General features: G+C 41.0%; 1 pseudogene; it reads left to right on the top strand.

The window, feature by feature from the left end:
* Positions 1-2,864: 2,864 nt before the first annotated feature.
* Positions 2,865-3,524, top strand: LOC139116614 (leucine-rich repeat-containing protein 51 pseudogene; annotated as a pseudogene).
* Positions 3,525-11,820: the final 8,296 nt, after the last annotated feature.

Here is an 11,820-nt window from a genome sequence, read left to right as displayed (position 1 = left end):
CATGTACTAAGCCAAGTGACCACTAGTACTTTGTCTCTCAATCCTGTCTTCAAGAGAGTCCGGAAGGAGTATATTCAGCCCCCAAGACGCATTTCCCTGCGTATTAGGCTGTGGATTGTGACTTGAAATGCCACTTTCATCCAATTTCTATAGTTTGTCCAATATTTAATCATAAAGTATGAGGTAAAACTTGTAGTAGACAAACAATACACAAACCCACGAACAAAACTTGAAAAGGCCAACGCTATATCACTATTATAGTAGTGTAATGAAGCAATCATGAGGCGTATATTGACATTTTTGCCCTAAAAGAATGCATTGTTCGGAATGACATGAAGTCTCCAATTCAATAAAAAAAAAAAGCAGGTTTACCTCCCACCGTAGTCGCGTTGTCAGGGGAGATTTATTCCCTACCGATGACGATCATATACAACATTACGGCTAAATTAAAAACAGGGTTTTGATTGTGGAATGCTCATTCGTTGAAAGGAAAATATGCATTGACCTGAAAGAACGCCATTGGTGAAGTTTGACTTCGTTGACTTCAGCGAGATCCCATTGTTTGAAACTCTTAAATGGAATCAGCTTTCCAGATTAAACGCTTTAATGCCTGTTTTACAAATCTATTGAGCGGCACAAAGCATGAATTCACTACTGGAAATCCCCAGTCAATACTAGATTACGCATTTGATAGCTTGAAAACATGCCTTTCTCTTGTACGTAGATTAACTAATTGTCGCTGGGGGACAACACCGAGCTAGGTTTTGCATACAGTATAGACGCAGAGAAGGAGACTCGTACAGGTGTGTATTGCGCGTGAGGAATTTCGAGAGGGTGCCATGCGTTATAACATAACATGGCATGCCCCAGCGGTAAACAGTCCAATGTCTAGCGTGTATATCTAATCACACAGAACGATGAGATCAAAAACCAAATAACAGAGGTGAAGGTGAAGTTTGATAACGAGCATCAAGACTCACCTGTTACACACAGCATTCTAAAACCTCGGTTCTTTTCAAAGCTCCATTTAACATAACTACGTAACTGGGGATTGGGTCTCTGTTAATTCGCTTGATTGATTGATTCTGATCGATCGATCAAAGCGCCGAGACTGGTTCGTTTATGATGATGTTGAAATTTCAATGTAACCACAATACATCATTTCATTCACGTCAACAAAATAATCCACATGCAGGAACACTTCTCTGGATGTAGAATCCGAAAGTGCAATGCTGATAATGCTCTTACTTAGAAAATAGCTTTTGTTTGATCGCAGTGCTGATGCCCCAACCGATACACCAGTATTTGTAATCAAATTTCTGTAGTCAGAAATTCCTGAAAAAAGAGACTGACGCGTTACATCAAGTTAGCGACCCTGTGACATGAACTGCCGACCTATTGATTTTTTCAGGCGGCGGACGTCTAATGACGGCAATTTATTACGCCGAATTAATATGTTTTGGCGAAAATTCAAAGAGGTAAACTTATTGTGTTAGCATTCCAGGACTGATGATGTCAAGATAGAACGGTTATGGACTTAGCTCGGGGCAATGCTTGACTCAATTAATAGGTCCATCGAAGTAGAATGCGGAAGGTACACATACAAAAAAAACCAAATAAAATATTCGAGGGTGGGTCGTGATCACCTGTTCAAAGGCTTTGTGTGATTACCTTGAGTTATTTTTTATATTGCCAAATCAATCGAGTCGCGCCATTGACGTGCACTGACGTATAATGGCGACCAGAGAAGTGTACTGACTCGGAAACCAGTTGTTGGTTTAAAATTGTCGTAACCTGACCCGATCTCAGCCGACCGAGGAATTGGTAGACGAACCTGAAACCAAAGACCGGAGTTGTTCTTTTTATGAAGCGGCGCTTGTTCTAATTTACATTAACGCACAGCTAAGTGTCGCTGTTGCCCCGGGAAACGGTAAAACATTCGCTCCATTACCGGCAAGTGTTTCAAGCATACCCCGAGACTTGAGTGGCTCAGTGACCGTCCTGCCGTGGTTCACATTGCCTGAGCTGAAATCGGTTACGCCTCGAGGACTCTACCTCTGTTCACCGAGCCGGTGGTGCACCTCGACTGAATCCTGTGTGTTGAGGACAGACTGAAACTATTTTAGTTGTGCGGGTAATCCGAACCAGAAATTTTGATTGAGATGGCGGCAACACACTGCGGGTACTGACCGAAACCGACCGGCGTAGAAGTATCGGAAAGTGGAACTCGACGAGACAATTCATCGTGGTAGCAATTCACAAAGAATCTGAGCAGGATTCGTTTATTTGGTAACATCAATTACCTTGATTCAAGTTGTGGAACAAAGATTACTGTCAAGGCTACTCTGTAGTCGTTCAGCGGTGGCGGACTTACAAACCATAGACACAAAACCAATCGACGGCAAAGATTATGCTAGTTGCAGCATTCGATTTGTGTCGTACGTCGTAACTTTTCTCTGCGTCGTTCGTTCGTTCATGAACGGCGCTAACATATTTTTTATCATTTCGAGTGTTCTCAGAGATTACGTATAGGTTAAAGTACCACCTGTCAATCATACTTTTCTGTGGTAAAACATAATCGTGATACATTCTGAAATCTGTCCAGCTGACACTATTAAGCCCAGCATTAGTGCAGTGTAACCCCGGACTACTTCTGTAACAACAGTTCATAGAGAAGAACCACTCCTATTCTAACATATTGGGATTTCGTTTTACCTCCCATTAACGAATTCAGGTACGAATCGATTGGTTGTTGATCTCGTTTTCATCGCAATAGAAAACAAGCTAAATCGACGCACCGGAGCGTATCTCCAGACACAGGAGTAGGTCATCGCACGAACCGTGTCTTCACCAGAAAGCCAAGCATGATCGCGACCAGACACCCTACACGCTACAGGAAACCCGTGGTTGAAGCTTCCCTTGACGTAAAGGAAACAGTATACTCGGCACCGCCCCTGGATTTGTCATTCAGGAATATCAGCTCGCTGGCCCAAATCTTAACTCTCAGTCTCAAAGACATTGAGCCGCGTGAATACGGCGGAAAGAAAATCAAGAAGGACGACGACGGGAAGTTTTGCACGACTACGCTGAAACTCAATAACAATCACATCGAGAAATGGACTGGATTTACGGATATCATCAAGAAGCTTATCGCTAACCCGGAGGACTTGAACTGGATCGACCTCTCATTCAACGCCTTATCCACCATCGATGACGTCATCTTGGAGTTTCCAAACGTCAAGATACTCTATCTCCATGGCAACGAGATCGAAAGCTTATCTGACATCGATAAGTTGTCCGGGATGCCCAATCTGAAGACCGTGTCATTCCATGGCAACCCCATGGAGCAGGCGAAACGGTACAGGGCCTATGCGCTGAACTTTCTTCCGCAGATTCGAAGCCTGGACCTCTGTACCATCACAAGGGCAGACAGAGAAACAGCGTCCGTTATAAACGACCTCTACGGTGTCACCACTCGCAGCTCCAAGAAAAAGAAACCGCGCGAAAAGAATGCACAAAATTAGGAATAAGAAATTCTCAGGTACTGTGAGTTGGATCGTGTATACAACACCGCATGTCTTGACCAGTTCATCTTACCTTCGTTATAAACGAGAGTCGAGCTCTCAATCACATACATATGCATACATAACCTATTTTGCTTCGTGTGGCGTTTATTAACTGACATTTCCGCGCACTTGTAATTGCTTTCCGCGGACCATACTACAGTTTGTGTTTCTACTGGGTAAGTTCTCATTCAACGTTAATATGTGTCCAATGAACTTGTAGACGGTAGGAAAGGATTAACATCGAATGAGAACGAGAATGAATTTTCGACGAATGCATTCATTACCAAATACAAACACTGCAGATAGCATTGGTTACAAACATTTTATCGAGATCTGGCGAATTTAAAATGACACTGTTAAAAGTCATCGACTATTTTTATGCCTGTGCGAGAAGTTTCACACAATAATTTTCTATTGACACTATAACACACCATGGAAGATGTGAAATTTTGACGTCCGTAAACTCAAAATTGTATTTAATAGTTCTTAATCGCTTGGTTTGATCACTGCAGTTGACTATATGATCAGTGAAGTTGCGTAAACATACCCACAACCATGTACTTATACTAACAGCCATGTATTCTACATTAAAAGCTTGTATTCACTGATATTTTCAATCAAACCGGAAACTGATCGTAAAGACGGAACCATCTGTTACAACACCTCTATTTAATTGGTTTTGGTATCCATAGCAACGATCAAAGCGTTGTACATTTGATACTTACCGTGGTTGTTCCAAATATAAAGACACGTATCACTGAAACAACGGTTTCATGAAGTATGTGCCAGTAACATAAAGGCTTATTTCTACTCCTGCCTCTTTCATTCTCTTGTCCTTTCCTATATTTTTTTTTCTGGATTTACTTGGAATAAATGGGTTGCAAGCACGAGGAACTTGATTTTATCCTCGTTATAAATATATTCCACTCTTGTCATGGTCACAGTGTACTCCCAAGACCAGATGTATTGCTGCGATCTTCCATATATTCATATGGTCGGTGTTGATAAGAAAATTGTTGAGTTAAGTTGTTCTCGACTCATGTTTTTAAAACACGTGTACAGAAAAACAACCCACTGACTTTGACAAATTATCAGGATTCAGAGAGGGAGTGAACTATCACACATGTCAGAATGGAAACCACCTCAACATAATAAATTGCCGATAATAAAGAAACCGAAAATGGTTGACCTCTGTTATGTCGACAGAAAAAAAACCTCGCCACCAATTGAGCTAAAAGTGTACATGAAACCTTGAGAATGTTGGCAAGTCTAAATTTACCGAACAAACACGTATCGGCTTGCGAACAAAATACTGCTGTGAAAAGCACATAAAATCTTCGTTACAGACATTTTTTAGAAAAGCGTCAATTAATATTGTCGTCGCGATCGTACGCTTTGGTATCGTAACATTAACTGTTGTACATCGATACCCTGTATGACATCAATTCATCGAGGTATTCGAGAATTCAGTTTCAGTTATATTAAAAAATTGGAAAATAACGGTCACTTCAAACGACCGAACTAACAGTGGTATGTTGGTTCATAAAAGAAGTAAAAAAATACCGAATTCAGCTGGTCTAGGGTGGCATGTATTAAAAAAAAGTAAGTATGCGTTTGAGGCACTAAGTGATAGCAATCCACATCTTGTTGGCACTGCTTATATTTCAAGGGAAAAAAGTCGTTTTATATATGTTTGGTAACGCGTGTTGCACAGCGGCCGTTTGTTATACAGTGGTCATTTCGGCTTGACAAAGATGAACATGTTGTACAAGTCAAGCATTTCAAACACACTGGAGAAAAGAACTGACGTTGACTTTGACCTGGAGCCAAGAAGTGAAACAGGTCACTTGGATGCGACAATATGGCCGTACACACTGCGACCTTTGACCCGAATTAGAACTCACAATACGTACTCCATACCATCGGCTTGTTCTTGGTTGATGCGTGATCAACGTGTAAAATACCACATGGTTTAGACATGTATAGCGCCGTACAGGTGTTATATCTTTTGTGAGATATCCGAGTCAGTAAACCTTGATATTGGATATTAAACAAGTAAAGTAATTTTACATATTTCTTTGGGCCTTGGAATTTCCATCCAAGGAACCTTTGAATATCCTCTAGACCAAACCATAATTCAGTGTAGATTTGTTTTGTCCTTTTCACATTCCAGGTAAAAGGTATGTTTCTGGTCAGGCCACGTTTTTATAAATGGTGCAACGACACAATTTTTCTTCTTCTTTTAATTAATTTTTTCCTCCCTAAGGCCAAAGAAAGAAAAAACGATTTGTTTTTGGTCTGGCAAAAGTGATGTGGTAACGTAGTTTTCCTTTATTCTTTTTCAAAACCATTTTACTTTTTGACTGTTACCACAATAGTTATTGTACTTTTCAATTATTTGCAAAATGCTCGCATGTCCTCCGAGTAGTTTAGGTCATGGTCAATTTAATGAAACGTAATAAAAATAAATGTTGGGTATATTTTATACGGCCAGTCAGCCATATTGTGTGAACGCATTGTGAACCTCGGGGGTGTTTTCCCTGCGTGAAATAACAAGGCGTTTTTGGCTAATTATAATCAAGGAAATCGCGAAACGGCGAAATGGCGAAACAGTAAAATAAGGGACTGGACAGAAATGACCGGAAGGGAGGGCGGGTGCTTTTCGAAATGACTTTAACCGTAAAATAGTGACCCTTATAAATTGTTAGCAAGAAAATGATATGCGAAACAAACAATGAACCCCCCTTTGCGGGTCACAGTTACCATAAATAATATTTTATTTGACGTATGATTAATGAGGTTCAGAATGTGACGCCATTAGGTGCCTCATCCCACCAAATATGAAGGCTCTAACTCTTGAAGTTACTGATTTCTAGGTATATTTATGAAATCGAGGTCAAAGGTTATCCTGGTCACGTGACATTGTGGCACAAAACTTTGCTCACATAGTCTTACCTGTCCACCAAAAATCAGATCTCTGGCTCTATCGGCTAGCCTTTAATTATATATGTGTTTAATTAATGAGGTACAGTATGATATATGAGGGTCAAAGGTCACAGTTACCCAAAATTTAGTTGTGCATTTCCGCCTATATATATATATATATATATATATATATATATATATATATATATATAATATATATATATATATATATATATATATATTACCGGCCATTGTTCAATAGACACTAGGCCTCTTGGAGTGTATATAGCAAAAGATACAGCCATAGCTGCAGTGGTATTAGGCAGGTCAAACGTCATAGAAATTCTACAAAATTATACTTTTAAAATCTTCTGAAAATTGACATGGATATGGCTCAAGACCTTAATATTTGCGATGTAGCGACCTGATCATATGATCTACAAAGTTAGAGTACTGAATTTTGATTGATCAATTTTTATACAAAGTAGATCAAGTTTATGGTTAAAATCTGAGATGGCCACAAAAGAATAAGTTCTGAATATTATTGATGTGAAGTGTGACACGTAGGGGAGGGTAACATTTTCCTTCGCATGAAGATAGGGGAGGTCATCAACACTTTTGGAGGGTCACTATTTTACGCACAGCGTCATTTTGAAAAACGCCGACCCTCTCTCCCTTTAATTTCTGCCCTTCCCTTACCCACTTACGGGTTGATAGAGTGGCCACACAACGGTTCGACATTATGACAGAATAGGTCGAATTTTTGATCGCTACGATCTCCGATACAAATGGGATTTTTTCTGAACGATCTGTGAAGGTAGAGGCCGCGAGAGGCCGGGGATCACAGCAGTATATGGGGTTTGGTCGCCTGAGCCAGACTAAAAATGGTACGCGGTTTTGAAAATGTGTGTTGACAGAGTAGCCACACAACTGTTCGACAATATGACACACTACGGCGCGATTGTTATTTCACAAACGACATCCGTATTCCCATGAAATGTGCAACTCTTTCACAACTGACAATATTTTGATACGGATCTAAGATATACATGAAAAAGTTAAGTGAATGGCCCAGCGGGGGGATGGGAAGGAAGCTTATAGCAAGATAGAGTTCCATACAGTTGAAATTTCGAAGGTGGAATTTTGAATTTATAGGAAGTAAAATATGCTGATTTCCATTCTCTGTCATTTAGCCTATAGATCCCCGATGTATAACTGCACATGCGCAATGATTCTACCGATTCCATGTCCGGTTGTCCTTCTCCGACAATTTATATATGTATCCATGATTGCAACAAAATGTAGACAAGCCAAACGCAATCTACTGCCAACGCAGTCTCAACAGCTGTAGGACAGATGCATACACTCTTAAACGAAGACAGGGATGTTTGAGTCAAAACTGTTGTTTACCTGCAGTCCCATTGATCATGTTAGCTTCAGCAGTATGGCGTTCGTAACCATGGACGCATGCAGCTGCTGTATTTTGCGGGTTGTGGGCTGCAGTTCGCAACAAATTTTCCCTTGTTAATATACTGTCGTTTGGCTGTCAAACATCAATGAAACTCAGTTATCTTGGACATGTTTCCGAGACAATGTTGTTCGCGCTCTTTTAAAAAACTGCGAGTTAATATCGGGTTTTGTAATTTATTGTCGTCCGCCGAGTCTTCATCTTACTTATCGGAATTTTGACAATTTTTGATAGGGTTACAAAGTCATACTGAACAAAGGGGACGTAACTTCAGCCGTGGAATAACAGCTAGGCCAAGTGCTGTGTGCGAGTTTCTGGAATATTAGGAAAAGCAACTCCATACATTGTTCGTATCTTTGTTTTTTGCGTTTTTATGGTAGTGTGTACTTTTACGTTTGCTGTTTTGTGTATAACCCTATGAGTATGGCGAGAGTGTCCGCCTTTGGCTACGCCGCTTGGAGGAGGCGTAGCCAAAGCTAGCTGCAATAATTGTAGCCTTGGTTGGCTATTGGGCTTGGGCCCTGGGGGCAAGGCGCGAGCCGCACGACAGAAGCCCAAGCCCCACAGCCAAACAAGGCTACAATTATTGCAGCTAAGCAAAAGCCGGACACTTTCGCCATGCTCGTATAGGTTATCTTGTATATAGAACCGATCAGGCGCACGGCGAGACAGATGTAATCTGGGTGTCACTGCAGTCTGTACTCCGGAGTTGAGACTACATACACCACTACGATACCTTAACGCTATGCTTTGAAAGTTTGCCGGACTTTCGTTCCATCAGTCCATTTAGCTGATACGACACTCGCGTACATTTGCGAGCAACAAACCTTAGCTACTCCAGATTATAAAAAAAACGAAAACAATTAAGAGGTTGCCGCTGGTGGCGTAAAGAGTTCTGATTATGAGTAACATGGCCTTATTTCCGTTCAACCGCTCGCGTGAAAAACATCTTCGTTGCCATTTTTTTTTATCCATGATTGTATGTTCCATTACAATATTTGCTCGTTTAGGATTTGGAATTAGCCAATTAGATTTGCTCATTTTCTTCACATATAGCGGACGTTCTACATAGTTAGCTGTGATGTCATGGCAGCATCTCGATTCTCGTTTTGATTTACAGGCCTATGCAATATTTCTAAAACCAGATATGAACTGAAAATGCTCACGTGTTTCATTATATATTGCATTTATGTGCAAGTTTGAACCTTTGCTACATGCTTTGCTACATTTAAAGTGTTATGATCAACACAATGAATTTCACCACAGATCAATTCTAAAGGTCATTAAGTATTCAAATATGTAATTAGCTGAAATAAAAATAATTAATTTCTTTGAGTACTGTCATTGTATCACAATATAGCATGTGTAATTACCTTTAGTCAAGTCCTTCAAGCTCTATATGCCAAACCGTGAAAGCTTGTTAGCTATTTATGCAAATTATGAATTAGCTGACATGAAAATGCAAAATGACTTTCAATACTGTTATAACCTGGTATAATGATCAATGTACACAGCATGTTTCGCCAAATTTTATCAAGTAAATGCCAGTATATATCCCTAATTTGGAAGGTTCATTAAATATGCATATTGGGAATTGGCTGAAAAAAATGTCAAATGACTTTCAATAATCTTGTATCATAGTATCTTTAATGTACATAGCAAGTTTTGCCAACTTTGGTCAAGTCAAAACAGATAAATATCGCTAATAAATGCTGGATATCGGACCGCAGGCGGGCGAAGATTGCATTATAAGCGCGCCAACCCAAACTCACTGCATGGACATCACATTTACGAAATCGAAGTCCAAAGTCAACTACGTCATTGTTAGAATAAGAGAGGTTTTCCATCACACGGGAGCATACCACCACAAATTTTGCACAGATGGCGCGTTGCACTGGCATTGAAAAAGGGTGCATGGGAGCATGGGAACGCGGGCAGTTTCCCTCGCTATGGGTAGGAAATGCATTGAGCAAGACACACTTCCGGTTCGCAAAAAAACGAGGATCCCATTTACGGGGCGCTCAAATATAACTATTTGCTGTGATACATAGCAGAGGCGTATATGTTTGTGATGCTGAGAATAACATCAGTAAATAAATGACGGGTTTTAAAAGTTGACGTTTTTTGCGATGAAACAGACTTCTGAAGGTAGCTCGCTTGGGGAACACGTCATCCCGGCCGCTGTCCGCTTTGACCCAGTAATTCACACTGGTTTTGGTCGGTCCCAGGTACCCAAGTCACTTCGACCCCGTCACACTTTTGCCTACATGTCCACGGAGACGATTCAACATGTTCCACAACAATGCCAAGACAAAAATTGAAAATATCAATAAAATGGCTTCACAAAGGCTGAAATACACGATACTCGATGAAGTATGAAGTTTATGAAATGAAATCAAAATTGACAACACAAGTGTTTGTCTCGGGTAATACCACTCGAAATTGAACTATTCTACAGACTGTTTTTTCCATACAGTGCAGTATTTGTCAGTGACAAATTAATCTTTGCAATACATTTTTTTGCGATGAGCTGGAAATTTGATTAATATCGAGTTAATGTACATAAATATTCCGTTATTTACTGGGACACGTTTATTTTCTTCGATCCGCTATCTGCGGACTACGTGCTGAAGTACATTGACTGTTCATGTCAACGATCGCTCCCTCTGCAGAGTTTCTGTATCCCGTTCAACAACGCTGTACCTCGATCACACGATAGTGACGCTATGTAGCTGTGCAGTATTGAAACTTATCATAAAATGGCCACCTCGTCTAACAGTAACACGTATTGTCGGGATTATCGTACGGAAAAAAGACTGCAAAAGTAAGACTTATGAATCTTCATCAGAATTGAACACATCATGATTGTACACGAGTATCAACCGTGAATGCACGTTGAGCTCGGCAGTTACACAAGCATGGTACGCTACATGCATAGCCCTACGAGTATGGCGACAGTGTCCGGCTTTAGCTACGCCGGGGGCTACGCCGCCTACCGGAGGTGGGAGGCGGCGTAGCCAAAGCCGGACACTCTCGCCATACTCGTAGGGCTAGCTACATGCACTGCCGCGATGCCGATCGTATGCATTCCAAGGCCTATCCCGGAATTTGTTTCACAAACAACCTCAAAGGAGAGCAAACATACTTCTATGGACAATGACGAATACGTTTCTTGGCGAAGCAAAATCAAAACAGTGCAGAAGTACATGAAGTAGTCATGGCCTTGGACTCTGTGCACGAACCTGATTGGACACTTCAATACCTTTGACCCAAAGTTATTATTCATCAGCACTTCCATGCCATGAAGCTAGGTAGAGAACGTATTAGCCCTGCGTACGATGCTGTGTGTTCCGCTACAGCTAATAGCCCCGCTCACCACAGCCCTGCAAAGACCCGTACGTAGAGTTGGTGACTTCAAATCCATTTTGGACTTGACGTAAAAAGCCAAATTACTGCCGAAATTCAGCGTTCTTGGGCCCAAGTCGTATCCCTGCCTACCTCAGCTACTCGATCGCTTCCAAAAATGCCAGTCTTTTATTCTTTTTTCGTAAATAACCGTCGATGTCGGCAACTCTCTCGCTAGCCCTGCGTACGTACGCAGTGTACGCTGTGTGTTAGGAACGCACACAGGGAATGCACAGCGTTGTTTTCACTTGTCATACGCGGCGTAACAGAAAAATTAAAACTTTCATAACTTCATTAATATCCAAGCCACGCCCACCAAAACCTTTTCAGTTCTAGCCATTTGAATTCTGAAGATGTCTACCAAATTTGACTGAAATACGTTCATCCGTTTTTGAGAAAATGGACCCACAGACAGACAGACACACAGACAGACAGACGGACAGACAGACAGACAGA

This window comes from Ptychodera flava, chromosome 17, assembly GCF_041260155.1.
Source record: "Ptychodera flava strain L36383 chromosome 17, AS_Pfla_20210202, whole genome shotgun sequence".
In the NCBI taxonomy this organism is placed as follows: Eukaryota; Metazoa; Hemichordata; class Enteropneusta; family Ptychoderidae; genus Ptychodera; species Ptychodera flava.
The sequence above is the reverse complement of the archived record's forward strand: the minus strand, read 5'-3'. Positions and strand labels throughout refer to the sequence as shown.